The sequence below is a fragment of the Hyperolius riggenbachi genome, chromosome 3, assembly GCF_040937935.1.
Source record: "Hyperolius riggenbachi isolate aHypRig1 chromosome 3, aHypRig1.pri, whole genome shotgun sequence".
NCBI lineage: Eukaryota > Metazoa > Chordata > Amphibia > Anura > Hyperoliidae > Hyperolius > Hyperolius riggenbachi.
In genome coordinates, this window is record NC_090648.1 from 121,494,499 (window position 1) to 121,520,557 (window position 26,059).

Below are 26,059 nucleotides of genomic sequence, written 5' to 3' on the forward strand. Positions count from 1 at the left end.
TTTATTATTATAGAAGATATAAATATATATGACAGCAGAGCCGGCCAATTGAGATGTTCACAATTGCGCGTTGCATCTAGCTTTGAAGTAGGTCCGTGAAAATCAGCAGGAAGTGCATTTTGAAGGTGGATTTGCTATGATTTTCCATAGTGTGGTGACATGATAGTGACTTTACATTTCTTTGACCTTTTGTAACGAGATGTGGGATACCCATTGAAAGCCTTGTCGAATTTCAAGTGGACCTGAACTCAGAACGTCCTTTCTGCTCTAAAAGATACGCAACAGCATAACAACCTTTAAACAAGAAACATTTCTTTGTTACAGCTAATAGAAATCCTAAGAGAAATCTGCACTGTTTCTACTTCCTGACTGATGGAAGCAGACATATTGTTAACAGGCTGTGCTTTCAAATGAGCTTATCTGCCATTGGCAGTCATGTGACCCAGGGTGATCACCACAACTAGTGATTAGACACAAATGAGGGGGACAGGCTAAAGTCTCTAAATACATACACAGGATGCATTTCTCTATGTTCTCCTTCTTTCCTGTGCAAGAGTTCTGGTCCACTTTAAAAGCCTTTGGCAGCCATGAGAATCCAAGTCATTTGTATCAGAGTACAATGTGTGTTGGTATGCTACATGTAAGGGCCAAAGAAGGAATGTGCCACCCCAGATGGGACTCGAACCCACAATCCCTGGCTTAGGAGGCCAGTGCCTTATCCATTAGGCCACTGGGGCATGCTGTACAAGTGCAGCAAGTAGGCTTTTGCTCCACAGAGACTGCACAATGCCTCTTGCAGCAAATGAGTTGCAAATGGACGTACTTCTTTTCCTTGTGTTGTGCCATGGATTTTGCAGGTGATATAGCTCTTGCCAGCTTCCTCCACTGCTCTTCAACAAGCAAAAGCATTGGTCTCATTCTTTTTGGTCCTCACTCAAAACAAGCTTCCCTTGTTGGGCAATGACAGCTCCTGCGTGTAGCAGTGGCATACTGGCACCCTTTGGCTTGAATGTTTTGGGTCATAGGAGAAAGGTGATTAAAGGAAGCAAAAAGGCAACTATCTCTGCTCCAGGTGAGGCTCGAACTCACAACCTCGGCATTGCTCAACAGATACTGTCTTATAAGCACCGCGCGCTAACCGATTGCGCCACTGGAGCTCCGTTGCTGGTGTTGGGGAGGTGCCTTTATCACCAGGACACTTGGCCTGTGATGCGTAACTCGTTAAAATGAAGCACATGTCATAAATCATTATAAGACCAAGTCAATTGTTTGTTAAGAAGAAAACCGGTAGAAGACAGGGAGCGTTTGTCCAAATCAGCAAGCCAAGGTGACTATTAAGATCATCTCCATAGAGGTGAGTGGACTTCAATGGAGGCTTGACACAGACTAGGAGCACACAATCACACTTTTTTTGTGGTGGTGAGAGAATAGGCCATGAGAGCAGGCTTTGAAAGCCATGAATACCTCTGAAAAGGTGTGAGATCATTCTGGTCTGCTGCTAAATGTGCATGTTCCTACTGCATATAAGGCGATAATAAGGAAAAGCACACCTATCTCAAGTCATGTTTTATCCCCAGCAGGTGCCACTCCTCCAGAGTCGCAATGCAGTCGGCTGAGTTGGGCAGACTACACATGCAGGCATGATGCAAGGAATCCCTGGGGTATTTACTGGGCAAGGCGTATCTTACACACAGCACCCAAAATGACAGATTGAATTTATTATTATAGAAGATATAAATATATATGACAGCAGAGCCGGCCAATTGAGATGTTCACAATTGCGCGTTGCATCTAGCTTTGAAGTGGGTCCGTGAAAATCAGCAGGAAGTGCATTTTGAAGGTGGATTTGCTATGATTTTCCATAGTGTGGTGACATGATAGTGACTTTACATTTCTTTGACCTTTTGTAACGAGATGTGGGATACCCATTGAAAGCCTTGTCGAATTTCAAGTGGACCTGAACTCAGAACGTCCTTTCTGCTCTAAAAGATACGCAACAGCATAACAACCTTTAAACAAGAAACATTTCTTTGTTACAGCTAATAGAAATCCTAAGAGAAATCTGCACTGTTTCTACTTCCTGACTGATGGAAGCAGACATATTGTTAACAGGCTGTGCTTTCAAATGAGCTTATCTGCCATTGGCAGTCATGTGACCCAGGGTGATCACCACAACTAGTGATTAGACACAAATGAGGGGGACAGGCTAAAGTCTCTAAATACATACACAGGATGCATTTCTCTATGTTCTCCTTCTTTCCTGTGCAAGAGTTCTGGTCCACTTTAAAAGCCTTTGGCAGCCATGAGAATCCAAGTCATTTGTATCAGAGTACAATGTGTGTTGGTATGCTACATGTAAGGGCCAAAGAAGGAATGTGCCACCCCAGATGGGACTCGAACCCACAATCCCTGGCTTAGGAGGCCAGTGCCTTATCCATTAGGCCACTGGGGCATGCTGTACAAGTGCAGCAAGTAGGCTTTTGCTCCACAGAGACTGCACAATGCCTCTTGCAGCAAATGAGTTGCAAATGGACGTACTTCTTTTCCTTGTGTTGTGCCATGGATTTTGCAGGTGATATAGCTCTTGCCAGCTTCCTCCACTGCTCTTCAACAAGCAAAAGCATTGGTCTCATTCTTTTTGGTCCTCACTCAAAACAAGCTTCCCTTGTTGGGCAATGACAGCTCCTGCGTGTAGCAGTGGCATACTGGCACCCTTTGGCTTGAATGTTTTGGGTCATAGGAGAAAGGTGATTAAAGGAAGCAAAAAGGCAACTATCTCTGCTCCAGGTGAGGCTCGAACTCACAACCTCGGCATTGCTCAACAGATACTGTCTTATAAGTACCGCGCGCTAACCGATTGCGCCACTGGAGCTCCGTTGCTGGTGTTGGGGAGGTGCCTTTATCACCAGGACACTTGGCCTGTGATGCGTAACTCGTTAAAATGAAGCACATGTCATAAATCATTATAAGACCAAGTCAATTGTTTGTTAAGAAGAAAACCGGTAGAAGACAGGGAGCGTTTGTCCAAATCAGCAAGCCAAGGTGACTATTAAGATCATCTCCATAGAGGTGAGTGGACTTCAATGGAGGCTTGACACAGACTAGGAGCACACAATCACACTTTTTTTGTGGTGGTGAGAGAATAGGCCATGAGAGCAGGCTTTGAAAGCCATGAATACCTCTGAAAAGGTGTGAGATCATTCTGGTCTGCTGCTAAATGTGCATGTTCCTACTGCATATAAGGCGATAATAAGGAAAAGCACACCTATCTCAAGTCATGTTTTATCCCCAGCAGGTGCCACTCCTCCAGAGTCGCAATGCAGTCGGCTGAGTTGGACAGACTACACATGCAGGCATGATGCAAGGAATCCCTGGGGTATTTACTGGGCAAGGCGTATCTTACACACAGCACCCAAAATGACAGATTGAATTTATTATTATAGAAGATATAAATATATATGACAGCAGAGCCGGCCAATTGAGATGTTCACAATTGCGCGTTGCATCTAGCTTTGAAGTGGGTCCGTGAAAATCAGCAGGAAGTGCATTTTGAAGGTGGATTTGCTATGATTTTCCATAGTGTGGTGACATGATAGTGACTTTACATTTCTTTGACCTTTTGTAACGAGATGTGGGATACCCATTGAAAGCCTTGTCGAATTTCAAGTGGACCTGAACTCAGAACGTCCTTTCTGCTCTAAAAGATACGCAACAGCATAACAACCTTTAAACAAGAAACATTTCTTTGTTACAGCTAATAGAAATCCTAAGAGAAATCTGCACTGTTTCTACTTCCTGACTGATGGAAGCAGACATATTGTTAACAGGCTGTGCTTTCAAATGAGCTTATCTGCCATTGGCAGTCATGTGACCCAGGGTGATCACCACAACTAGTGATTAGACACAAATGAGGGGGACAGGCTAAAGTCTCTAAATACATACACAGGGTGCATTTCTCTATGTTTTCCTTCTTTCCTGTGCAAGAGTTCTGGTCCACTTTAAAAGCCTTTGGCAGCCATGAGAATCCAGGTCATTTGTATCAGAGTACAATGTGTGTTGGTATGCTACATGTAAGGGCCAAAGAAGGATTGTGCCACCCCAGATGGGACTCGAACCCACAATCCCTGGCTTAGGAGGCCAGTGCCTTATCCATTAGGCCACTGGGGCATGCTGTAGCAGTGCAGCAAGTAGGCTTTTGCTCCACAGAGACTGCACAATGCCTCTTGTAGCAAATGAGTTGCAAATGGACGTACTTCTTTTCCTTGTGTTGTGCCATGGATTTTGCAGGTGATATAGCTCTTGCCAGCTTCCTCCACTGCTCTTCAACAAGCAAAAGCATTGGTCTCATTCTTTTTGGTCCTCACTCAAAACAAGCTTCCCTTGTTGGGCAATGACAGCTCCTGCGTGTAGCAGTGGCATACTGGCACCCTTTGGCTTGAATGTTTTGGGTCATAGGAGAAAGGTGATTAAAGGAAGCAAAAGGGCAACTATCTCTGCTCCAGGTGAGGCTCGAACTCACAACCTCAGCATTGCTCAACAGATACTGTCTTATAAGTACCGCGCGCTAACCGATTGCGCCACTGGAGCTCCGTTGCTGCTGTTGGGGAGGTGCCTTTATCACCAGGACACTTGGCCTGTGATGCGTAACTCGTTAAAATGAAGCACATGTCATAAATCATTATAAGACCAAGTCAATTGTTTGTTAAGAAGAAAACCGGTAGAAGACAGGGAGCGTTTGTCCAAATCAGCAAGCCAAGGTGACTATTAAGATCATCTCCATAGAGGTGAGTGGACTTCAATGGAGGCTTGACACAGACTAGGAGCACACAATCACACTTTTTTTGTGGTGGTGAGAGAATAGGCCATGAGAGCAGGCTTTGAAAGCCATGAATACCTCTGAAAAGGTGTGAGATCATTCTGGTCTGCTGCTAAATGTGCATGTTCCTACTGCATATAAGGCGATAATAAGGAAAAGCACACCTATCTCAAGTCATGTTTTATCCCCAGCAGGTGCCACTCCTCCAGAGTCGCAATGCAGTCGGCTGAGTTGGGCAGACTACACATGCAGGCATGATGCAGGGAATCCCTGGGGTATTTACTGGGCAAGGCGTATCTTACACACAGCACCCAAAATGACAGATTGAATTTATTATTATAGAAGATATAAATATATATGACAGCAGAGCCGGCCAATTGAGATGTTCACAATTGCGCGTTGCATCTAGCTTTGAAGTGGGTCCGTGAAAATCAGCAGGAAGTGCATTTTGAAGGTGGATTTGCTATGATTTTCCATAGTGTGGTGACATGATAGTGACTTTACATTTCTTTGACCTTTTGTAACGAGATGTGGGATACCCATTGAAAGCCTTGTCGAATTTCAAGTGGACCTGAACTCAGAACGTCCTTTCTGCTCTAAAAGATACGCAACAGCATAACAACCTTTAAACAAGAAACATTTCTTTGTTACAGCTAATAGAAATCCTAAGATAAATCTGCACTGTTTCTACTTCCTGACTGATGGAAGCAGACATATTGTTAACAGGCTGTGCTTTCAAATGAGCTTATCTGCCATTGGCAGTCATGTGACCCAGGGTGATCACCACAACTAGTGATTAGACACAAATGAGGGGGACAGGCTAAAGTCTCTAAATACATACACAGGATGCATTTCTCTATGTTTTCCTTCTTTCCTGTGCAAGAGTTCTGGTCCACTTTAAAAGCCTTTGGCAGCCATGAGAATCCAAGTCATTTGTATTAGAGTACAATGTGTGTTGGTATGCTACATGTAAGGGCCAAAGAAGGATTGTGCCACCCCAGATGGGACTCGAACCCACAATCCCTGGCTTAGGAGGCCAGTGCCTTATCCATTAGGCCACTGGGGCATGCTGTAGAAGTGCAGCAAGTAGGCTTTTGCTCCACAGAGACTGCACAATGCCTCTTGTAGCAAATGAGTTGCAAATGGACGTACTTCTTTTCCTTGTGTTGTGCCATGGATTTTGCAGGTGATATAGCTCTTGCCAGCTTCCTCCACTGCTCTTCAACAAGCAAAAGCATTGGTCTCATTCTTTTTGGTCCTCACTCAAAACAAGCTTCCCTTGTTGGGCAATGACAGCTCCTGCGTGTAGCAGTGGCATACTGGCACCCTTTGGCTTGAATGTTTTGGGTCATAGGAGAAAGGTGATTAAAGGAAGCAAAAGGGCAACTATCTCTGCTCCAGGTGAGGCTCGAACTCACAACCTCGGCATTGCTCAACAGATACTGTCTTATAAGTACCGCGCGCTAACCGATTGCGCCACTGGAGCTCCGTTGCTGCTGTTGGGGAGGTGCCTTTATCACCAGGACACTTGGCCTGTGATGCGTAACTCGTTAAAATGAAGCACATGTCATAAATCATTATAAGACCAAGTCAATTGTTTGTTAAGAAGAAAACCGGTAGAAGACAGGGAGCGTTTGTCCAAATCAGCAAGCCAAGGTGACTATTAAGATCATCTCCATAGAGGTGAGTGGACTTCAATGGAGGCTTGACACAGACTAGGAGCACACAATCACACTTTTTTTGTGGTGGTGAGAGAATAGGCCATGAGAGCAGGCTTTGAAAGCCATGAATACCTCTGAAAAGGTGTGAGATCATTCTGGTCTGCTGCTAAATGTGCATGTTCCTACTGCATATAAGGCGATAATAAGGAAAAGCACACCTATCTCAAGTCATGTTTTATCCCCAGCAGGTGCCACTCCTCCAGAGTCGCAATGCAGTCGGCTGAGTTGGGCAGACTACACATGCAGGCATGATGCAGGGAATCCCTGGGGTATTTACTGGGCAAGGCGTATCTTACACACAGCACCCAAAATGACAGATTGAATTTATTATTATAGAAGATATAAATATATATGACAGCAGAGCCGGCCAATTGAGATGTTCACAATTGCGCGTTGCATCTAGCTTTGAAGTGGGTCCGTGAAAATCAGCAGGAAGTGCATTTTGAAGGTGGATTTGCTATGATTTTCCATAGTGTGGTGACATGATAGTGACTTTACATTTCTTTGACCTTTTGTAACGAGATGTGGGATACCCATTGAAAGCCTTGTCGAATTTCAAGTGGACCTGAACTCAGAACGTCCTTTCTGCTCTAAAAGATACGCAACAGCATAACAACCTTTAAACAAGAAACATTTCTTTGTTACAGCTAATAGAAATCCTAAGATAAATCTGCACTGTTTCTACTTCCTGACTGATGGAAGCAGACATATTGTTAACAGGCTGTGCTTTCAAATGAGCTTATCTGCCATTGGCAGTCATGTGACCCAGGGTGATCACCACAACTAGTGATTAGACACAAATGAGGGGGACAGGCTAAAGTCTCTAAATACATACACAGGATGCATTTCTCTATGTTCTCCTTCTTTCCTGTGCAAGAGTTCTGGTCCACTTTAAAAGCCTTTGGCAGCCATGAGAATCCAAGTCATTTGTATCAGAGTACAATGTGTGTTGGTATGCTACATGTAAGGGCCAAAGAAGGAATGTGCCACCCCAGATGGGACTCAAACCCACAATCCCTGGCTTAGGAGGCCAGTGCCTTATCCATTAGGCCACTGGGGCATGCTGTAGAAGTGCAGCAAGTAGGCTTTTGCTCCACAGAGACTGCACAATGCCTCTTGCAGCAAATGAGTTGCAAATGGACGTACTTCTTTTCCTTGTGTTGTGCCATGGATTTTGCAGGTGATATAGCTCTTGCCAGCTTCCTCCACTGCTCTTCAACAAGCAAAAGCATTGGTCTCATTCTTTTTGGTCCTCACTCAAAACAAGCTTCCCTTGTTGGGCAATGACAGCTCCTGCGTGTAGCAGTGGCATACTGGCACCCTTTGGCTTGAATGTTTTGGGTCATAGGAGAAAGGTGATTAAAGGAAGCAAAAAGGCAACTATCTCTGCTCCAGGTGAGGCTCGAACTCACAACCTCGGCATTGCTCAACAGATACTGTCTTATAAGTACCGCGCGCTAACCGATTGCGCCACTGGAGCTCCGTTGCTGATGTTGGGGAGGTGCCTTTATCACCAGGACACTTGGCCTGTGATGCGTAACTCGTTAAAATGAAGCACATGTCATAAATCATTATAAGACCAAGTCAATTGTTTGTTAAGAAGAAAACCGGTAGAAGACAGGGAGCGTTTGTCCAAATCAGCAAGCCAAGGTGACTATTAAGATCATCTCCATAGAGGTGAGTGGACTTCAATGGAGGCTTGACACAGACTAGGAGCACACAATCACACTTTTTTTGTGGTGGTGAGAGAATAGGCCATGAGAGCAGGCTTTGAAAGCCATGAATACCTCTGAAAAGGTGTGAGATCATTCTGGTCTGCTGCTAAATGTGCATGTTCCTACTGCATATAAGGCGATAATAAGGAAAAGCACACCTATCTCAAGTCATGTTTTATCCCCAGCAGGTGCCACTCCTCCAGAGTCGCAATGCAGTCGGCTGAGTTGGACAGACTACACATGCAGGCATGATGCAAGGAATCCCTGGGGTATTTACTGGGCAAGGCGTATCTTACACACAGCACCCAAAATGACAGATTGAATTTATTATTATAGAAGATATAAATATATATGACAGCAGAGCCGGCCAATTGAGATGTTCACAATTGCGCGTTGCATCTAGCTTTGAAGTGGGTCCGTGAAAATCAGCAGGAAGTGCATTTTGAAGGTGGATTTGCTATGATTTTCCATAGTGTGGTGACATGATAGTGACTTTACATTTCTTTGACCTTTTGTAACGAGATGTGGGATACCCATTGAAAGCCTTGTCGAATTTCAAGTGGACCTGAACTCAGAACGTCCTTTCTGCTCTAAAAGATACGCAACAGCATAACAACCTTTAACCACTTGAGGACCTAGGGCTTTCTACCCCTTAAGGACCGGCCACTTTTTTTCCATTCAGACCACTGCAGCTTTCACGGTTTATTGCTCGCTCATACAACCTACCACCTAAATGAATTTTGGCTCCTTTTCTTGTCACTAATAAAGCTTTCTTTTGATGCTATTTGATTGCTCCTGCGATTTTTACTTTTTATTATATTCATCAAAAAAGACATGAATTTTGGCAAAAAAATGATTTTTTAAACTTTCTGTGCTGACATTTTTCAAATAAAGTAAAATTTCTGTATACATGCAGCGCGAAAAATGTGGACAAACATGTTTTTGATAAAAAAAAACCCATTCAGTGTATATTTATTGGTTTGGGTAAAAGTTATAGCGTTTACAAACTATGGTGCCAAAAGTGAATTTTCCCATTTTCAAGCATCTCTGACTTTTCTGACCCCCTGTCATGTTTCATGAGGGGCTAGAATTCCAGGATAGTATAAATACCCCCCAAATGACCCCATTTTGGAAAGAAGACATCCCAAAGTATTCACTGAGAGGCATAGTGAGTTCATAGAAGATATTATTTTTTGTCACAAGTAAGCGGAAAATGACACTTTGTGAGAAAAAAAAAAAAAAAAAAGTTTCCATTTCTTCTAACTTGCGACAAAAAAAAATGAAATCTGCCACGGACTCACCATGCCCCTCTCTGAATACCTTGAAGGGTCTACTTTCCAAAATGGGATCATTTGTGGGGTGTGTTTACTGTCCTGACATTTTGGGGGGTGCTAAATTGTAAGCACCCCTGTAAAGCCTAAAGGTGCTCATTGGACTTTGGACCCCTTAGCGCAGTTAGGCTGCAAAAAAGTGCCACACATGTGGTATTGCCGTACTCAGGAGAAGTAGTATAATGTGTTTTGGGGTGTATTTTTACACATACCCATGCTGGGTGGGAGAAATATCTCTGTAAATGACAATTTGTTAATTTTTTTTACACACAATTGTCCATTTACAGAGATATTTCTCCCACTCAGCATGGGTATGTGTAAAAATACACCACAAAACACATTATACTACTTCTCCTGAGTACGGCGATACCACATGTGTGGCACTTTTTTGCACCCTAACTGCGCTAAAGGGCCCAAAGTCCAATGAGTACCTTTAGGATTTCACAGGTCATTTTGAGAAATTTCGTTTCAAGACTACTCCTCACGGTTTAGGGCCCCTAAAATGCCAGGGCAGTATAGGAACCCCACAAATGACCCCATTTTAGAAAGAAGACACCCCAAGGTATTCCGTTAGTAGTATGGCGAGTTCATAGAAGATTTTATTTTTTGTCACAAGTTAGCGGAAAATGACACTTTGTGAAAAAACACAATTAAAATCAATTTCCGCTAACTTTTGACAAAAAATAAAATCTTCTATGAACTCACCATACTCCTAACGGAATACCTTGGGGTGTCTTCTTTCTAAAATGGGGTCATTTGTGGGGTTCCTATACTGCCCTGGCATTTTAGGGGCCCTAAACCGTGAGGAGTAGTCTTGAAACGAAATTTCTCAAAATGACCTGTGAAATCCTAAAGGTACTCATTGGACTTTGGGCCCTTTAGCGCAGTTAGGGTGCAAAAAAGTGCCACACATGTGGTATCGCCATACTCGGGAGAAGTAGTACAATGTGTTTTGGGGTGTATTTTTACACATACCCATGCTGGGTGGGAGAAATACCTCTGTAAATGGACAATTGTGTGTAAAAAAATCAAAAGATTGTCATTTACAGAGGTATTTCTCCCACCCAGCATGGGTATGTGTAAAAATACACCCCAAAACACATTGTACTACTTCTCCCGAGTACGGCGATACCACATGTGTGGCACTTTTTTGCACCCTAACTGCACTAAGGGGCCCAAAGTCCAATGAGTACCTTTAGGATTTCACAGGTCATTTTTGTTTCAAGACTACTCCTCACGGTTTAGGGCCCCTAAAATGCCAGGGCAGTATAGGAACCCCACTAATGACCCCATTTTAGAAAGAAGACACCCCAAGGTATTCCGTTAGGAGTATGGTGAGTTCATAGAAGTTTTTATCTTTTTGTCACAAGTTAGCGGAAATTGATTTTAATAGTTTTTTTTCACAAAGTGTCATTTTCCGCTAACTTGTGACAAAAAATAAAATCTTCTATGAACTCACCATACTCCGTACGGAATACCTTTGGGTGTCTTCTTTCTAGAATGGGGTCATTTGTGGGGTTCCTATACTGCCCTGGCATTTTAGGGGCCCTAAACCGTGAGGAGTAGTCTTGAAACCAAATGTCGCAAAATGACCTGTGAAATCCTAAAGGTACTCATTGGACTTTGGGCCCCTTAGCGTACTTAGGGTGTAAAAAAGTGCCACACATGTGGTACCGCTGTACTCAGGAGAAGTAGTATAATGCGTTTTGGGGTGTATTTTTACACATACCCATGCTGGGTGGGAGAAATATCTCTGTAAATGACAATTTGTTAATTTTTTTTACACACAATTGTCCATTTACATAGAAATTTCTCCCACCCAGCATGGGTATGTGTAAAAATACACCCCAAAACACATTATACTACTTTCCTGAGTACGGCGGTACCACATGTGTGACACTTTTTTGCAGCCTAGGTGCGCTAAGGGGCCCAACGTCCTATTCACAGGTCATTTTGAAGCATTTGTTTTCTAGACTACTCCTCGCGGTTTAGGGCCCCTAAAATGCCAGGGCAGTATAGGAACCCCACAAGTGACCCCATTTTAGAAAGAAGACACCCCAAGGTATTCCGTTAGGTGTATGGCGAGTTCATAGAAGATTTTATTTTTTGTCACAAGTTAGTGAAAAATGACACTTTGTGAAAAAAAAACAATAAAAATTAATTTCCGCTAACTTTTGACAAAAAATTAAATCTTCTATGAACTCGTCATACACCTAACATAATACCTTGGGGTGTCTTTTTTTTCTAAAATGGGGTCACTTGTGGGGTTCCTATACCGCCCTGGCATTTTACAGGCCCAAAACCGTGAGTAGTCTGGAAACCAAATGTCTCAAAATGACTGTTCAGGGGTATAAGCATCTGCAAATTTTGATGACAGGTGGTCTATGAGGGGGCGAATTTTGTGGAACCGGTCATAAGCAGGGTGGCCTTTTAGATGACAGGTTGTATTGGGCCTGATCTGATGGATAGGAGTGCTAGGGGGGTGACAGGAGGTGATTGATGGGTGTCTCAGGGGGTGGTTAGAGGGGAAAATAGATGCAATCCATGCACTGGGGAGGTGATCGGAAGGGGGTCTGAGGGTTTGGCCGAGTGATCAGGAGCCCACACGGGGCAAATTGGGGCCTGATCTGATGGGTAGGTGTGCTAGGGGGTGACAGGAGGTGATTGATGGGTGTCTCAAGGTGTGATTAGAGGGGGGAATGGATGCAAGCAATGCACTGGCGAGGTGATCAGGGCTGGGGTCTGAGGGCATTCTGAGGGTGTGGGCGGGTGATTGAGTGCCCTAGGGGCAGATAGGGGTCTAATCTGATAGGTAGCAGTGACAGGAGGTGATTGATGGGTAATTAGTGGGTGTTTAGGGTAGAGAATAGATGGAAACACTGCGCTTGGGTGGTGATCTGATGTCGGATCTGCGGGCGATCTATTGGTGTGGGTGGGTGATCAGTTTGCCCGCAAGGGGCAGGTTAGGGGCTGATTGGGTGGCAGTGACAGCGGGTGATTGATGGGTGGCAGTGACAGGGGGTGATTGATGGGTGGCAGTGACAGGGGGTGATTGATGGGTGATTGATAGGTGATTGACAGGTAATCAGTGGGTTATTACAGGGGAGAACAGATGTAAATATTGCACTGGCGAATTGATAAGGGGGGGTCTGAGGGCAATCTGAGCGTGTAGGCGGTCGATTGGGTGCCCGCAAGGGGCAGATTAGGGTCTGATCTGATAGGTAACAGTGACAGGTGGTGATAGGGAGTGATTGATGGGTGATTGATGGGTAATTAGTGGGTGTTTAGAGGAGAGAATAGATGGAAACACTGCGCTTGGGTGGTGATCTGATGTCGGATCTGCGGGCGATCTATTGGTGTGGGTGGGTGATCAGATTGCCCGCAAGGGGCAGGTTAGGGGCTGATTGTTGGGTGGCAGTGACAGGGGGTGATTGATGGGTGATAGGTGATTGGCAGGTGATTGACAGGTGATCAGTGGGTTATTACAGGGAAGGACAGATGTAATTAATGCACTGGCGAATTGATAAGGGGGGGGGGGGGGGGGGTCTGAGGGCAATCTGAGCGTGTGGGCGGGTGATTGGGTGCCCGCAAGGGGCAGATTAGGGTCTGATCTGATAGGTAACAGTGACAGGTGGTGATAGGGGGTGATTGATGGGTAATTAGTGGGTGTTTAGAGAAGATAACAGATGTAAACGATACATTTGGGAGGTAATCTGACGGCGGGTTTGCGGGCGATCTAATGGTGTGGGTGGGTGATCAGATTGCCCGCAAGGGGCAGGTTAGGGGCTGATTGATGGGTGGCAGTGACAGGGGGTGACAGGGGGTGATTGATGGGTGATAGGTGATTGGCAGGTGATTGACAGGTGATCAGTGGGTTATTACAGGGAAGAACAGATGTAATTAATGCACTGGTGAATTGATAAGGGGGGGTCAGAGGGCAATCTGAGCATGTGGGCGGGTGATTGGGTGCCCGCAAGGGGCAGATTAGGGTCTGATCTGATAGGTAACAGTGACAGGTGGTGATAGGGGGTGATTGATGGGTAATTAGTGGGTGTTTAGAGAAGATAACAGATGTAAACGATACATTTGGGAGGTAATCTGACGGCGGGTTTGCGGGCGATCTAATGGTGTGGGTGGGTGATCAGATTGCCCGCAAGGGGCAGGTTAGGGGCTGATTGATGGGTGGCAGTGACAGGGGGTGACTGATGGGTGATAGGTGATTGGCAGGTGATTGACAGGTGATCAGTGGGTTATTACAGGGAAGAACAGATGTAATTAATGCACTGGTGAATTGATAAGGGGGGGTCAGAGGGCAATCTGAGCGTGTGGGCGGGTGATTGGGTGCCCGCAAGGGGCAGATTAGGGTCTGATCTGATAGGTAAAAGTGACAAGTGGTGATAGGGGGTGATTGATGGGTGATTGATGGGTAATTAGTGGGTGTTTAGAGGAGAGAATAGATGTAAACAATGGATTTAGGAGGTGATCTGATGTCGGATCTGTGGGCGATCTATTGGTGTGGGGGGGTGATCAGATTGCCCGCAAGGGGCAGGTTAGGGGCTGATTGATGGGTGGCAGTGACAGGGGGTGATTGACGGGTGATTGATGGGTGATTGACAGGTGATTGACAGGTGATTGACAGGTGATCAGGGGGATAGCTGCATACAGTAAACAGGGGGGGGTGGTCTGGGGGGGGGGGGGTCTGGGGAGAATCTGAGGGGTGGGGGGTGATCAGGAGGGGGCAGGGAGCAGGGGGGGGGATAAAAAAAAAATAGCGTTGACAGATAGTGACAGGGAGTGATTGATGGGTGATTAGGGGGGTGATTGGGTGCAAACAGGGGTCTGGGGGGTGGGCAGGGGGGGGGTCTGATGGGTGCTGTGGGCGATCTGGGGCAGGGGGGGGAGAAATCAGTGTGTTTGGGTGCAGACTAGGGTGGCTGCAGCCTGCCCTGGTGGTCCCTCGGACACTGGGACCACCAGGGCAGGAGGAAGCCTGTATAATACACTTTGTAAACATTACAAAGTGTATTATACACTTTGTATGCGGCGATCGCGGGGTTAACATCCCGCCGGCGCTTCCGTATAGCCGGCGGGATGTTGCGGCGAGCGAGCGGTGACAGGCGCCGGCGGAGGATCGCGTCACGGATGACGCGATCGCTCCGCCCATGCCCTTAAATGGACCGCCGCCTCTGTGGGTGAGGCCGTCCTGCAGGTCTCCACTTCCCCGCCGCCCCTGTGTAGTGGGCGGTCGGGAAGTGGTTAAACAAAAAACATTTCTTTGTTACAGCTAATAGAAATCCTAAGAGAAATCTGCACTGTTTCTACTTCCTGACTGATGGAAGCAGACATATTGTTAACAGGCTGTGCTTTCAAATGAGCTTATCTGCCATTGGCAGTCATGTGACCCAGGGTGATCACCACAACTAGTGATTAGACACAAATGAGGGGGACAGGCTAAAGTCTCTAAATACATACACAGGGTGCATTTTTCTATGTTTTCCTTCTTTCCTGTGCAAGAGTTCTGGTCCACTTTAAAAGCCTTTGGCAGCCATGAGAATCCAAGTCATTTGTATCAGAGTACAATGTGTGTTGGTATGCTACATGTAAGGGCCAAAGAAGGATTGTGCCACCCCAGATGGGACTCGAACCCACAATCCCTGGCTTAGGAGGCCAGTGCCTTATCCATTAGGCCACTGGGGCATGCTGTAGAAGTGCAGCAAGTAGGCTTTTGCTCCACAGAGACTGCACAATGCCTCTTGTAGCAAATGAGTTGCAAATGGACGTACTTCTTTTCCTTGTGTTGTGCCATGGATTTTGCAGGTGATATAGCTCTTGCCAGCTTCCTCCACTGCTCTTCAACAAGCAAAAGCATTGGTCTCATTCTTTTTGGTCCTCACTCAAAACAAGCTTCCCTTGTTGGGCAATGACAGCTCCTGCGTGTAGCAGTGGCATACTGGCACCCTTTGGCTTGAATGTTTTGGGTCATAGGAGAAAGGTGATTAAAGGAAGCAAAAGGGCAACTATCTCTGCTCCAGGTGAGGCTCGAACTCACAACCTCGGCATTGCTCAACAGATACTGTCTTATAAGTACCGCGCGCTAACCGATTGCGCCACTGGAGCTCCGTTGCTGCTGTTGGGGAGGTGCCTTTATCACCAGGACACTTGGCCTGTGATGCGTAACTCGTTAAAATGAAGCACATGTCATAAATCATTATAAGACCAAGTCAATTGTTTGTTAAGAAGAAAACCGGTAGAAGACAGGGAGCGTTTGTCCAAATCAGCAAGCCAAGGTGACTATTAAGATCATCTCCATAGAGGTGAGTGGACTTCAATGGAGGCTTGACACAGACTAGGAGCACACAATCACACTTTTTTTGTGGTGGTGAGAGAATAGGCCATGAGAGCAGGCTTTGAAAGCCATGAATACCTCTGAAAAGGTGTGAGATCATTCTGGTCTGCTGCTAAATGTGCATGTTCCTACTGCATATAAGGCGATAATAAGGAAAAGCACACCTATCTCAAGTCATGTTTTATCCCCAGCAGGTGCCACTCCTCCAGAGTCGCAATGCAGTCGGCTGAGTTGGGCAGACTACACATGCAGGCATGATGCAGGGAATCCCTGGGGTATTTACTGGGCAAGGCGTATCTTACACACAGCACCCAAAATGACAGATCTAGTGATTAGACACAAATGAGGGGGACAGGCTAAAGTCTCTAAATACATACACAGGATGCATTTCTCTATGTTCTCCTTCTTTCCTGTGCAAGAGTTCTGGTCCACTTTAAAAGCCTTTGGCAGCCATGAGAATCCAAGTCATTTGTATCAGAGTACAATGTGTGTTGGTATGCTACATGTAAGGGCCAAAGAAGAAATGTGCCACCCCAGATGGGACTCGAACCCACAATCCCTGGCTTAGGAGGCCAGTGCCTTATCCATTAGGCCACTGGGGCATGCTGTAGAATTGCAGCAAGTAGGCTTTTGCTCCACAGAGACTGCACAATGCCTCTTGCAGCAAATGAGTTGCAAATGGACGTACTTCTTTTCCTTGTGTTGTGCCATGGATTTTGCAGGTGATATAGCTCTTGCCAGCTTCCTCCACTGCTCTTCAACAAGCAAAAGCATTGGTCTCATTCTTTTTGGTCCTCACTCAAAACAAGCTTCCCTTGTTGGGCAATGACAGCTCCTGCGTGTAGCAGTGGCATACTGGCACCCTTTGGCTTGAATGTTTTGGGTCATAGGAGAAAGGTGATTAAAGGAAGCAAAAGGGCAACTATCTCTGCTCCAGGTGAGGCTCGAACTCACAACCTCGGCATTGCTCAACAGATACTGTCTTATAAGTACCGCGCGCTAACCGATTGCACCACTGGAGCTCCGTTGCTGCTGTTGGGGAGGTGCCTTTATCACCAGGACACTTGGCCTGTGATGCGTAACTCGTTAAAATGAAGCACATGTCATAAATCATTATAAGACCAAGTCAATTGTTTGTTAAGAAGAAAACCGGTAGAAGACAGGGAGCGTTTGTCCAAATCAGCAAGCCAAGGTGACTATTAAGATCATCTCCATAGAGGTGAGTGGACTTCAATGGAGGCTTGACACAGACTAGGAGCACACAATCACACTTTTTTTGTGGTGGTGAGAGAATAGGCCATGAGAGCAGGCTTTGAAAGCCATGAATACCTCTGAAAAGGTGTGAGATCATTCTGGTCTGCTGCTAAATGTGCATGTTCCTACTGCATATAAGGCGATAATAAGGAAAAGCACACCTATCTCAAGTCATGTTTTATCCCCAGCAGGTGCCACTCCTCCAGAGTCGCAATGCAGTCGGCTGAGTTGGGCAGACTACACATGCAGGCATGATGCAGGGAATCCCTGGGGTATTTACTGGGCAAGGCGTATCTTACACACAGCACCCAAAATGACAGATTGAATTTATTATTATAGAAGATATAAATATATATGACAGCAGAGCCGGCCAATTGAGATGTTCACAATTGCGCGTTGCATCTAGCTTTGAAGTGGGTCCGTGAAAATCAGCAGGAAGTGCATTTTGAAGGTGGATTTGCTATGATTTTCCATAGTGTGGTGACATGATAGTGACTTTACATTTCTTTGACCTTTTGTAACGAGATGTGGGATACCCATTGAAAGCCTTGTCGAATTTCAAGTGGACCTGAACTCAGAACGTCCTTTCTGCTCTAAAAGATACGCAACAGCATAACAACCTTTAACCACTTGAGGACCCACCCTTTACCCCCCCTTAAGGACCAGCGCTAGTTTGATTGATCTGTGCTGGGTGGGCTCTGCAGCCCCCAGCACAGATCAGGGTGCAGGCAGGGAGATCAGATTGCCCCCCTTTTTTCCCCCCTATGGGGATGATGTGCTGGGGGGGTCTGATCTCTCCTTCCTGCTGTGGGTGGCGGGGGGGGGGCACCTCAAAGCCCCCCTCCGCGGCGAAATCCTCCCCCTCCCTCTCCTACCTGGCCCCCTCCTGGAGATCCGGCTGCACAGGACGCTATCCGTCCTGTGCAGCCAGTGACAGGCTGTCTCCTGTCACATGGCGGCGATCCCCGGCCGCTGATTGGCCGGGGATCGCCGATCTGCCTTACGGCGCTGCTGCGCAGCAGCGCCGTACAAATGTAAACAAAGCGGATTATTTCCGCTTGTGTTTACATCTAGCCTGCGAGCCGCCATCGGCGGCCCGCAGGCTATTCACGGAGCCCCCCGCCGTGATTTGACAGGAAGCAGCCGCTCGTACGAGCGGCTGCTTCCTGATTAATTAGGCTGCAGCTGGCGACGCAGTACTGCGTCGCTGGTCCTGCAGCTGCCACTTTGCCGACGCACGTTATGAGTGTGCGGTCGGCAAGTGGTTAAACAAGAAACATTTCTTTGTTACAGCTAATAGAAATCCTAAGAGAAATCTGCACTGTTTCTACTTCCTGACTGATGGAAGCAGACATATTGTTAACAGGCTGTGCTTTCAAATGAGCTTATCTGCCATTGGCAGTCATGTGACCCAGGGTGATCACCACAACTAGTGATTAGACACAAATGAGGGGGACAGGCTAAAGTCTCTAAATACATACACAGGGTGCATTTCTCTATGTTTTCCTTCTTTCCTGTGCAAGAGTTCTGGTCCACTTTAAAAGCCTTTGGCAGCCATGAGAATCCAAGTCATTTGTATCAGAGTACAATGTGTGTTGGTATGCTACATGTAAGGGCCAAAGAAGGATTGTGCCACCCCAGATGGGACTCGAACCCACAATCCCTGGCTTAGGAGGCCAGTGCCTTATCCATTAGGCCACTGGGGCATGCTGTAGAAGTGCAGCAAGTAGGCTTTTGCTCCACAGAGACTGCACAATGCCTCTTGTAGCAAATGAGTTGCAAATGGACGTACTTCTTTTCCTTGTGTTGTGCCATGGATTTTGCAGGTGATATAGCTCTTGCCAGCTTCCTCCACTGCTCTTCAACAAGCAAAAGCATTGGTCTCATTCTTTTTGGTCCTCACTCAAAACAAGCTTCCCTTGTTGGGCAATGACAGCTCCTGCGTGTAGCAGTGGCATACTGGCACCCTTTGGCTTGAATGTTTTGGGTCATAGGAGAAAGGTGATTAAAGGAAGCAAAAGGGCAACTATCTCTGCTCCAGGTGAGGCTCGAACTCACAACCTCGGCATTGCTCAACAGATACTATCTTATAAGTACAGCGCGCTAACCGATTGCGCCACTGGAGCTCCGTTGCTGCTGTTGGGGAGGTGCCTTTATCACCAGGACACTTGGCCTGTGATGCGTAACTCGTTAAAATGAAGCACATGTCATAAATCATTATAAGACCAAGTCAATTGTTTGTTAAGAAGAAAACCGGTAGAAGACAGGGAGCGTTTGTCCAAATCAGCAAGCCAAGGTGACTATTAAGATCATCTCCATAGAGGTGAGTGGACTTCAATGGAGGCTTGACACAGACTAGGAGCACACAATCACACTTTTTTTGTGGTGGTGAGAGAATAGGCCATGAGAGCAGGCTTTGAAAGCCATGAATACCTCTGAAAAGGTGTGAGATCATTCTGGTCTGCTGCTAAATGTGCATGTTCCTACTGCATATAAGGCGATAATAAGGAAAAGCACACCTATCTCAAGTCATGTTTTATCCCCAGCAGGTGCCACTCCTCCAGAGTCGCAATGCAGTCGGCTGAGTTGGGCAGACTACACATGCAGGCATGATGCAGGGAATCCCTGGGGTATTTACTGGGCAAGGCGTATCTTACACACAGCACCCAAAATGACAGATTGAATTTATTATTATAGAAGATATAAATATATATGACAGCAGAGCCGGCCAATTGAGATGTTCACAATTGCGCGTTGCATCTAGCTTTGAAGTGGGTCCGTGAAAATCAGCAGGAAGTGCATTTTGAAGGTGGATTTGCTATGATTTTCCATAGTGTGGTGACATGATAGTGACTTTACATTTCTTTGACCTTTTGTAACGAGATGTGGGATACCCATTGAAAGCCTTGTCGAATTTCAAGTGGACCTGAACTCAGAACGTCCTTTCTGCTCTAAAAGATACGCAACAGCATAACAACCTTTAAACAAGAAACATTTCTTTGTTACAGCTAATAGAAATCCTAAGATAAATCTGCACTGTTTCTACTTCCTGACTGATGGAAGCAGACATATTGTTAACAGGCTGTGCTTTCAAATGAGCTTATCTGCCATTGGCAGTCATGTGACCCAGGGTGATCACCACAACTAGTGATTAGACACAAATGAGGGGGACAGGCTAAAGTCTCTAAATACATACACAGGGTGCATTTCTCTATGTTTTCCTTCTTTCCTGTGCAAGAGTTCTGGTCCACTTTAAAAGCCTTTGGCAGCCATGAGAATCCAAGTCATTTGTATCAGAGTACAATGTGTGTTGGTATGCTACATGTAAGGGCCAAAGAAGGATTGTGCCACCCCAGATGGGACTCGAACTCACAATCCCTGGCTTAGGAGGCCAGTGCCTTATCCATTAGGCCACTGGGGCATGCTGTAGAAGTGCAGCAAGTAGGCTTTTGCTCCACAGAGACTGCACAATGCCTCTTGTAGCAAATGAGTTGCAAATGAACGTACTTCTTTTCCTTGTGTTGTGCCATGGATTTTGCAGGTGATATAGCTCTTGCCAGCTTCCTCCACTGCTCTTCAACAAGCAAAAGCATTGGTCTCATTCTTTTTGGTCCTCACTCAAAACAAGCTTCCCTTGTTGGGCAATGACAGCTCCTGCGTGTAGCAGTGGCATACTGGCACCCTTTGGCTTGAATGTTTTGGGTCATAGGAGAAAGGTGATTAAAGGAAGCAAAAGGGCAACTATCTCTGCTCCAGGTGAGGCTCGAACTCACAACCTCGGCATTGCTCAACAGATACTGTCTTATAAGTACCGCGCGCTAACCGATTGCGCCACTGGAGCTCCGTTGCTGCTGTTGGGGAGGTGCCTTTATCACCAGGACACTTGGCCTGTGATGCGTAACTCGTTAAAATGAAGCACATGTCATAAATCATTATAAGACCAAGTCAATTGTTTGTTAAGAAGAAAACCGGTAGAAGACAGCGAGCGTTTGTCCAAATCAGCAAGCCAAGGTGACTATTAAGATCATCTCCATAGAGGTGAGTGGACTTCAATGGAGGCTTGACACAGACTAGGTGCACACAATCACACTTTTTTTGTGGTGGTGAGAGAATAGGCCATGAGAGCAGGCTTTGAAAGCCATGAATACCTCTGAAAAGGTGTGAGATCATTCTGGTCTGCTGCTAAATGTGCATGTTCCTACTGCATATAAGGCGATAATAAGGAAAAGCACACCTATCTCAAGTCATGTTTTATCCCCAGCAGGTGCCACTCCTCCAGAGTCGCAATGCAGTCGGCTGAGTTGGGCAGACTACACATGCAGGCATGATGCAGGGAATCCCTGGGGTATTTACTGGGCAAGGCGTATCTTACACACAGCACCCAAAATGACAGATTGAATTTATTATTATAGAAGATATAAATATATATGACAGCAGAGCCGGCCAATTGAGATGTTCACAATTGCGCGTTGCATCTAGCTTTGAAGTGGGTCCGTGAAAATCAGCAGGAAGTGCATTTTGAAGGTGGATTTGCTATGATTTTCCATAGTGTGGTGACATGATAGTGACTTTACATTTCTTTGACCTTTTGTAACGAGATGTGGGATACCCATTGAAAGCCTTGTCGAATTTCAAGTGGACCTGAACTCAGAACGTCCTTTCTGCTCTAAAAGATACGCAACAGCATAACAACCTTTAAACAAGAAACATTTCTTTGTTACAGCTAATAGAAATCCTAAGATAAATCTGCACTGTTTCTACTTCCTGACTGATGGAAGCAGACATATTGTTAACAGGCTGTGCTTTCAAATGAGCTTATCTGCCATTGGCAGTCATGTGACCCAGGGTGATCACCACAACTAGTGATTAGACACAAATGAGGGGGACAGGCTAAAGTCTCTAAATACATACACAGGGTGCATTTCTCTATGTTTTCCTTCTTTCCTGTGCAAGAGTTCTGGTCCACTTTAAAAGCCTTTGGCAGCCATGAGAATCCAAGTCATTTGTATCAGAGTACAATGTGTGTTGGTATGCTACATGTAAGGGCCAAAGAAGGATTGTGCCACCCCAGATGGGACTCGAACCCACAATCCCTGGCTTAGGAGGCCAGTGCCTTATCCATTAGGCCACTGGGGCATGCTGTAGAAGTGCAGCAAGTAGGCTTTTGCTCCACAGAGACTGCACAATGCCTCTTGTAGCAAATGAGTTGCAAATGGACGTACTTCTTTTCCTTGTGTTGTGCCATGGATTTTGCAGGTGATATAGCTCTTGCCAGCTTCCTCCACTGCTCTTCAACAAGCAAAAGCATTGGTCTCATTCTTTTTGGTCCTCACTCAAAACAAGCTTCCCTTGTTGGGCAATGACAGCTCCTGCGTGTAGCAGTGGCATACTGGCACCCTTTGGCTTGAATGTTTTGGGTCATAGGAGAAAGGTGATTAAAGGAAGCAAAAGGGCAACTATCTCTGCTCCAGGTGAGGCTCGAACTCACAACCTCGGCATTGCTCAACAGATACTGTCTTATAAGTACCGCGCGCTAACCGATTGCGCCACTGGAGCTCCGTTGCTGCTGTTGGGGAGGTGCCTTTATCACCAGGACACTTGGCCTGTGATGCGTAACTCGTTAAAATGAAGCACATGTCATAAATCATTATAAGACCAAGTCAATTGTTTGTTAAGAAGAAAACCGGTAGAAGACAGGGAGCGTTTGTCCAAATCAGCAAGCCAAGGTGACTATTAAGATCATCTCCATAGAGGTGAGTGGACTTCAATGGAGGCTTGACACAGATTAGGAGCACACAATCACACTTTTTTTGTGGTGGTGAGAGAATAGGCCATGAGAGCAGGCTTTGAAAGCCATGAATACCTCTGAAAAGGTGTGAGATCATTCTGGTCTGCTGCTAAATGTGCATGTTCCTACTGCATATAAGGCGATAATAAGGAAAAGCACACCTATCTCAAGTCATGTTTTATCCCCAGCAGGTGCCACTCCTCCAGAGTCGCAATGCAGTCGGCTGAGTTGGGCAGACTACACATGCAGGCATGATGCAGGGAATCCCTGGGGTATTTACTGGGCAAGGCGTATCTTACACACAGCACCCAAAATGACAGATTGAATTTATTATTATAGAAGATATAAATATATATGACAGCAGAGCCGGCCAATTGAGATGTTCACAATTGCGCGTTGCATCTAGCTTTGAAGTGGGTCCGTGAAAATCAGCAGGAAGTGCATTTTGAAGGTGGATTTGCTATGATTTTCCATAGTGTGGTGACATGATAGTGACTTTACATTTCTTTGACCTTTTGTAACGAGATGTGGGATACCCATTGAAAGCCTTGTCGAATTTCAAGTGGACCTGAACTCAGAACGTCCTTTCTGCTCTAAAAGATACGCAACAGCATAACAACCTTTAAACAAGAAACATTTCTTTGTTACAGCTAATAGAAATCCTAAGATAAATCTGCACTGTTTCTACTTCCTGACTGATGGAAGCAGACATATTGTTAACAGGCTGTGCTTTCAAATGAGCTTATCTGCCATTGGCAGTCATGTGACCCAGGGTGATCACCACAACTAGTGATTAGACACAAATGAGGGGGACAGGCTAAAGTCTCTAAATACATACACAGGGTGCATTTCTCTATGTTTTCCTTCTTTCCTGTGCAAGAGTTCTGGTCCACTTTAAAAGCCTTTGGCAGCCATGAGAATCCAAGTCATTTGTATCAGAGTACAATGTGTGTTGGTATGCTACATGTAAGGGCCAAAGAAGGATTGTGCCACCCCAGATGGGACTCGAACCCACAATCCCTGGCTTAGGAGGCCAGTGCCTTATCCATTAGGCCACTGGGGCATGCTGTAGAAGTGCAGCAAGTAGGCTTTTGCTCCACAGAGACTGCACAATGCCTCTTGTAGCAAATGAGTTGCAAATGGACGTACTTCTTTTCCTTGTGTTGTGCCATGGATTTTGCAGGTGATATAGCTCTTGCCAGCTTCCTCCACTGCTCTTCAACAAGCAAAAGCATTGGTCTCATTCTTTTTGGTCCTCACTCAAAACAAGCTTCCCTTGTTGGGCAATGACAGCTCCTGCGTGTAGCAGTGGCATACTGGCACCCTTTGGCTTGAATGTTTTGGGTCATAGGAGAAAGGTGATTAAAGGAAGCAAAAGGGCAACTATCTCTGCTCCAGGTGAGGCTCGAACTCACAACCTCGGCATTGCTCAACAGATACTGTCTTATAAGTACCGCGCGCTAACCGATTGCGCCACTGGAGCTCCGTTGCTGCTGTTGGGGAGGTGCCTTTATCACCAGGACACTTGGCCTGTGATGCGTAACTCGTTAAAATGAAGCACATGTCATAAATCATTATAAGACCAAGTCAATTGTTTGTTAAGAAGAAAACCGGTAGAAGACAGGGAGCGTTTGTCCAAATCAGCAAGCCAAGGTGACTATTAAGATCATCTCCATAGAGGTGAGTGGACTTCAATGGAGGCTTGACACAGACTAGGAGCACACAATCACACTTTTTTTGTGGTGGTGAGAGAATAGGCCATGAGAGCAGGCTTTGAAAGCCATGAATACCTCTGAAAAGGTGTGAGATCATTTTGGTCTGCTGCTAAATGTGCATGTTCCTACTGCATATAAGGCGATAATAAGGAAAAGCACACCTATCTCAAGTCATGTTTTATCCCCAGCAGGTGCCACTCCTCCAGAGTCGCAATGCAGTCGGCTGAGTTGGGCAGACTACACATGCAGGCATGATGCAGGGAATCCCTGGGGTATTTACTGGGCAAGGCGTATCTTACACACAGCACCCAAAATGACAGATTGAATTTATTATTATAGAAGATATAAATATATATGACAGCAGAGCCGGCCAATTGAGATGTTCACAATTGCGCGTTGCATCTAGCTTTGAAGTGGGTCCGTGAAAATCAGCAGGAAGTGCATTTTGAAGGTGGATTTGCTATGATTTTCCATAGTGTGGTGACATGATAGTGACTTTACATTTCTTTGACCTTTTGTAACGAGATGTGGGATACCCATTGAAAGCCTTGTCGAATTTCAAGTGGACCTGAACTCAGAACGTCCTTTCTGCTCTAAAAGATACGCAACAGCATAACAACCTTTAAACAAGAAACATTTCTTTGTTACAGCTAATAGAAATCCTAAGATAAATCTGCACTGTTTCTACTTCCTGACTGATGGAAGCAGACATATTGTTAACAGGCTGTGCTTTCAAATGAGCTTATCTGCCATTGGCAGTCATGTGACCCAGGGTGATCACCACAACTAGTGATTAGACACAAATGAGGGGGACAGGCTAAAGTCTCTAAATACATACACAGGATGCATTTCTCTATGTTCTCCTTCTTTCCTGTGCAAGAGTTCTGGTCCACTTTAAAAGCCTTTGGCAGCCATGAGAATCCAAGTCATTTGTATCAGAGTACAATGTGTGTTGGTATGCTACATGTAAGGGCCAAAGAAGGAATGTGCCACCCCAGATGGGACTCGAACCCACAATCCCTGGCTTAGGAGGCCAGTGCCTTATCCATTAGGCCACTGGGGCATGCTGTAGAAGTGCAGCAAGTAGGCTTTTGCTCCACAGAGACTGCACAATGCCTCTTGCAGCAAATGAGTTGCAAATGGACGTACTTCTTTTCCTTGTGTTGTGCCATGGATTTTGCAGGTGATATAGCTCTTGCCAGCTTCCTCCACTGCTCTTCAACAAGCAAAAGCATTGGTCTCATTCTTTTTGGTCCTCACTCAAAACAAGCTTTCCTTGTTGGGCAATGACAGCTCCTGCGTGTAGCAGTGGCATACTGGCACCCTTTGGCTTGAATGTTTTGGGTCATAGGAGAAAGGTGATTAAAGGAAGC

General features: G+C 45.7%; 23 non-coding genes across 23 annotated transcripts; all 23 read right to left on the bottom strand.

Moving 5' to 3' along the window:
- Positions 1-664: 664 nt before the first annotated feature.
- On the bottom strand, positions 665-737 carry TRNAR-CCU (transfer RNA arginine (anticodon CCU)). Its single transcript has one exon. It is a non-coding gene; the product is annotated as a tRNA-Arg (tRNA).
- Positions 738-1,064: 327 nt separating this feature from the next.
- On the bottom strand, positions 1,065-1,157 carry TRNAI-UAU (transfer RNA isoleucine (anticodon UAU)). Its single transcript is given in 2 exon segments — positions 1,065-1,100; positions 1,120-1,157. It is a non-coding gene; the product is annotated as a tRNA-Ile (tRNA).
- A 1,222-nt stretch (positions 1,158-2,379) lies between these two features.
- Positions 2,380-2,452, bottom strand: TRNAR-CCU (transfer RNA arginine (anticodon CCU)). Its single transcript has one exon. It is a non-coding gene; the product is annotated as a tRNA-Arg (tRNA).
- Positions 2,453-2,779: 327 nt separating this feature from the next.
- Positions 2,780-2,872, bottom strand: TRNAI-UAU (transfer RNA isoleucine (anticodon UAU)). Its single transcript is given in 2 exon segments — positions 2,780-2,815; positions 2,835-2,872. It is a non-coding gene; the product is annotated as a tRNA-Ile (tRNA).
- Positions 2,873-4,094: 1,222 nt separating this feature from the next.
- Positions 4,095-4,167, bottom strand: TRNAR-CCU (transfer RNA arginine (anticodon CCU)). The gene has a single exon. It is a non-coding gene; the product is annotated as a tRNA-Arg (tRNA).
- Positions 4,168-4,494: 327 nt separating this feature from the next.
- TRNAI-UAU (transfer RNA isoleucine (anticodon UAU)) lies at positions 4,495-4,587 on the bottom strand. The gene is given in 2 exon segments: positions 4,495-4,530; positions 4,550-4,587. It is a non-coding gene; the product is annotated as a tRNA-Ile (tRNA).
- Positions 4,588-5,809: 1,222 nt separating this feature from the next.
- Positions 5,810-5,882, bottom strand: TRNAR-CCU (transfer RNA arginine (anticodon CCU)). Its single transcript has one exon. It is a non-coding gene; the product is annotated as a tRNA-Arg (tRNA).
- Positions 5,883-6,209: 327 nt separating this feature from the next.
- On the bottom strand, positions 6,210-6,302 carry TRNAI-UAU (transfer RNA isoleucine (anticodon UAU)). Its single transcript is given in 2 exon segments — positions 6,210-6,245; positions 6,265-6,302. It is a non-coding gene; the product is annotated as a tRNA-Ile (tRNA).
- A 1,222-nt stretch (positions 6,303-7,524) lies between these two features.
- On the bottom strand, positions 7,525-7,597 carry TRNAR-CCU (transfer RNA arginine (anticodon CCU)). Its single transcript has one exon. It is a non-coding gene; the product is annotated as a tRNA-Arg (tRNA).
- A 327-nt stretch (positions 7,598-7,924) lies between these two features.
- Positions 7,925-8,017, bottom strand: TRNAI-UAU (transfer RNA isoleucine (anticodon UAU)). The gene is given in 2 exon segments: positions 7,925-7,960; positions 7,980-8,017. It is a non-coding gene; the product is annotated as a tRNA-Ile (tRNA).
- A 7,190-nt stretch (positions 8,018-15,207) lies between these two features.
- TRNAR-CCU (transfer RNA arginine (anticodon CCU)) lies at positions 15,208-15,280 on the bottom strand. Its single transcript has one exon. It is a non-coding gene; the product is annotated as a tRNA-Arg (tRNA).
- A 327-nt stretch (positions 15,281-15,607) lies between these two features.
- Positions 15,608-15,700, bottom strand: TRNAI-UAU (transfer RNA isoleucine (anticodon UAU)). Its single transcript is given in 2 exon segments — positions 15,608-15,643; positions 15,663-15,700. It is a non-coding gene; the product is annotated as a tRNA-Ile (tRNA).
- A 758-nt stretch (positions 15,701-16,458) lies between these two features.
- Positions 16,459-16,531, bottom strand: TRNAR-CCU (transfer RNA arginine (anticodon CCU)). The gene has a single exon. It is a non-coding gene; the product is annotated as a tRNA-Arg (tRNA).
- A 327-nt stretch (positions 16,532-16,858) lies between these two features.
- Positions 16,859-16,951, bottom strand: TRNAI-UAU (transfer RNA isoleucine (anticodon UAU)). Its single transcript is given in 2 exon segments — positions 16,859-16,894; positions 16,914-16,951. It is a non-coding gene; the product is annotated as a tRNA-Ile (tRNA).
- A 1,865-nt stretch (positions 16,952-18,816) lies between these two features.
- On the bottom strand, positions 18,817-18,889 carry TRNAR-CCU (transfer RNA arginine (anticodon CCU)). The gene has a single exon. It is a non-coding gene; the product is annotated as a tRNA-Arg (tRNA).
- Positions 18,890-19,216: 327 nt separating this feature from the next.
- Positions 19,217-19,309, bottom strand: TRNAI-UAU (transfer RNA isoleucine (anticodon UAU)). Its single transcript is given in 2 exon segments — positions 19,217-19,252; positions 19,272-19,309. It is a non-coding gene; the product is annotated as a tRNA-Ile (tRNA).
- A 1,222-nt stretch (positions 19,310-20,531) lies between these two features.
- Positions 20,532-20,604, bottom strand: TRNAR-CCU (transfer RNA arginine (anticodon CCU)). Its single transcript has one exon. It is a non-coding gene; the product is annotated as a tRNA-Arg (tRNA).
- A 327-nt stretch (positions 20,605-20,931) lies between these two features.
- On the bottom strand, positions 20,932-21,024 carry TRNAI-UAU (transfer RNA isoleucine (anticodon UAU)). Its single transcript is given in 2 exon segments — positions 20,932-20,967; positions 20,987-21,024. It is a non-coding gene; the product is annotated as a tRNA-Ile (tRNA).
- A 1,222-nt stretch (positions 21,025-22,246) lies between these two features.
- Positions 22,247-22,319, bottom strand: TRNAR-CCU (transfer RNA arginine (anticodon CCU)). Its single transcript has one exon. It is a non-coding gene; the product is annotated as a tRNA-Arg (tRNA).
- A 327-nt stretch (positions 22,320-22,646) lies between these two features.
- Positions 22,647-22,739, bottom strand: TRNAI-UAU (transfer RNA isoleucine (anticodon UAU)). Its single transcript is given in 2 exon segments — positions 22,647-22,682; positions 22,702-22,739. It is a non-coding gene; the product is annotated as a tRNA-Ile (tRNA).
- A 1,222-nt stretch (positions 22,740-23,961) lies between these two features.
- TRNAR-CCU (transfer RNA arginine (anticodon CCU)) lies at positions 23,962-24,034 on the bottom strand. The gene has a single exon. It is a non-coding gene; the product is annotated as a tRNA-Arg (tRNA).
- A 327-nt stretch (positions 24,035-24,361) lies between these two features.
- Positions 24,362-24,454, bottom strand: TRNAI-UAU (transfer RNA isoleucine (anticodon UAU)). The gene is given in 2 exon segments: positions 24,362-24,397; positions 24,417-24,454. It is a non-coding gene; the product is annotated as a tRNA-Ile (tRNA).
- Positions 24,455-25,676: 1,222 nt separating this feature from the next.
- On the bottom strand, positions 25,677-25,749 carry TRNAR-CCU (transfer RNA arginine (anticodon CCU)). Its single transcript has one exon. It is a non-coding gene; the product is annotated as a tRNA-Arg (tRNA).
- Between the last annotated feature and the right edge of the window lie 310 nt (positions 25,750-26,059).